Source organism: Austrofundulus limnaeus, unplaced genomic scaffold (assembly GCF_001266775.1).
Source record: "Austrofundulus limnaeus strain Quisiro unplaced genomic scaffold, Austrofundulus_limnaeus-1.0 Scaffold1644, whole genome shotgun sequence".
Lineage (NCBI taxonomy): Eukaryota > Metazoa > Chordata > Actinopteri > Cyprinodontiformes > Rivulidae > Austrofundulus > Austrofundulus limnaeus.
In genome coordinates this window covers 60,500-60,719 of record NW_013954046.1, presented here as the reverse complement: position 1 = coordinate 60,719, position 220 = coordinate 60,500, and positions in this window count along the sequence as shown.

The window sequence follows — 220 nt, the reverse complement described above, 5'->3', positions numbered from 1 at the left end:
TCATATAAAACAAGCTAAAAGAATCACAAATGGACTGTCAGTATACACCGGGGAAATGTCAGCAATATTATTAGCAGTGCAGTGGGTAGAGGAGGTAAGACCATTAAGATCATTAATTTGTTCAGATTCAAGCTCAGCACTTTTAAGTTTACAGAACAGTCATTCAGAAAGCAGACTGGACATATTATTAGAAATACAGCAAACATTATTTAGAATACAG